We start from the raw sequence: 2,123 nt of genomic DNA, 5'->3' as shown, positions 1-2,123 counted from the left end.
GCCTTTATTATATTTTATGGTTATTTATAGGAGCTTTTTCAAATATAGACTCTTGACTGAAAAGATGCAAACTGTTACCAAGGCAGATGTAAGATTTGTGCTCTACAACACTAGTCATAGGTGAATGCAGTTCCAGTTTCTAAAACATGAAAGACAACATGCTAAAACCATTATTTGCACAAGTACATAACCATTTCCCCAACAAGTTGTTCAGTGTTGGGCTCCAACACAAAAGTATGACATGGGATTTCCGTTACATTTTGAAACTTTGAAATCGCAGTGATTTCCAGTAATATAGTTATCCACCATTCTTCTGCATTTTCTCCTCTGCAAAATTGATATGAGACAGTCATATGGGTTTATCATTAGTGCCTAGAATGTGTTGGTGTTGTCATTCAATTTTGTGATGTTTGCACATGTAAGTTAATTAAGTGTGTCCACTTTTCTGAGCTAGGGTGCCCACATATTTAATCAAGCAGAATTCTTAGTATCACTGTAAACTGTTTTGTAGATGTAGCTGCCATGTAACTATTGTAACTGATGTGTAAATGTAAAATTTGTTGACTTTACATAAAAGAGCTTACCTTCTATAATGTGGGTGGGCCTCATACAATAAGCCAAAGGCCTTAAGAACACAAACTGGGGTTTCCAGAAAAAGAAATTCTGCCTTGACACTATAGCATTCTAAGTGATATAATATGATATTTGCCTTTCTCTGTCTGACTTACTATGTTGATTACGACACTCTCTAGGTCCATCCATGTTGCTGCAAATGACATTATTTCATTCTTTTTCATAGCCAAGCAATATTCTATTGTATATATGTACCACTCCTTCTTTATCCATTCGTCTGTTGATGGATATTTAGGTTGCTTCCATGTGCTGACTATTGTGAATAGTCCTGCAACGAACATTGGATGCATGTGTCTTTTCTAATTGTGGTTTTCAAATGAGCTTATCTACAAAACAGAAATAGTTACAGATGTAGAAAACAAATTTATGGTTACCCAGGGGAAAAGGGGAGGGATAAATTGGGAGATTGGGATTGACATACACACTAATATATATCTAATAGATAGCTAACAAGGACCTACTTGTATAGCACAGGGAATTCTACTCAGAACTCTGTAATGGCCTATGTGGGAAGAGAATTTTTTTAAAAAAGTAGATATACGTATATGTATAACTGATTCACTTTGTTGCACACTTAAATCTAACACAACATTGTGGATCAACTATACTCCTATATATATATATATTTTTTTTTTTTTTTTTTTTAAGACTGTAGCATTAATGTTTATCTGAGTTTCCCACTTGCTGGACTGCCCTACTACCAGTTTCCAACTTAACAATTCCACAAATATGTGAGCCATTCCTTTAAAATAAACTTCTTAGCACGCACTCCCGTGCATATGTATGTGTATGTGTGGGTATACATATGGGTATGTGTATGTATATAACCTTTTATTGATTATGTTTCTCTGGAGAGCCCTGACTGATATAATCATCTCTGTCTCTTGTTCTTCAGCTTTCCCTCTCTCATTCCCTCTTCTCCCCTCTCTTTCGTTTTGTGCATTGGTGCTTGTGATAGTGACAAGACCCTGGCCCTTCAGCTTATGCAGAAAAGAATTCCCACAAAGATGGAGAGTAATGAGACAAGTAAAGTATTTATTAGGAGGAAAAATGGCTTCCCTGATGGCTCAGATGGTAAAGCATCTGCTTGCAATGCAGGAGACCCAGGTTCGATCCCTGGGTTGGGAAGATCCCCTGGAGAAGGAAATGGCACCCCACTCCAGTACTCTTTCCTGGAAAATCCTATAGATGGAGGATCCTGGTAGGCTACAGTTCATGGGGTCACAAAGAGTTGGACGTGACTGAATGACTTCACTTTCACTTTCACATGTGGCTAGACACACAGATGAAGTTGGAGTGAGAGTCTCGCCCTCATGGTAGTTTGAATTACTTTTATGGGGCATTTCTTCTAGGTTTCCTTTAGCCAATCATTTTGAATTGCCTGGTTCAGAGTCCATACTTGGTTTATCTCAGTTTCCTCCCATGTGTACCTGTATCTTTTAGCCAAGATAGATTCCACCAAAGAGGCCTATGGGTAATAGCATCACTTA

General features: G+C 37.7%; 1 non-coding gene across 1 annotated transcript; it reads left to right on the top strand.

Annotated features, from left to right (window-relative positions):
* Positions 1-1,689: 1,689 nt before the first annotated feature.
* TRNAC-GCA (transfer RNA cysteine (anticodon GCA)) lies at positions 1,690-1,761 on the top strand. The gene has a single exon. It is a non-coding gene; the product is annotated as a tRNA-Cys (tRNA).
* Positions 1,762-2,123: the final 362 nt, after the last annotated feature.

Source organism: Giraffa tippelskirchi, chromosome 2 (genome assembly GCF_054371585.1).
Source record: "Giraffa tippelskirchi isolate mGirTip1 chromosome 2, T2T-mGirTip1v1.2.pri, whole genome shotgun sequence".
NCBI classification, from domain to species: Eukaryota; Metazoa; Chordata; class Mammalia; order Artiodactyla; family Giraffidae; genus Giraffa; species Giraffa tippelskirchi.
The sequence above is the reverse complement of the archived record's forward strand: the minus strand, read 5'-3'. Positions and strand labels throughout refer to the sequence as shown.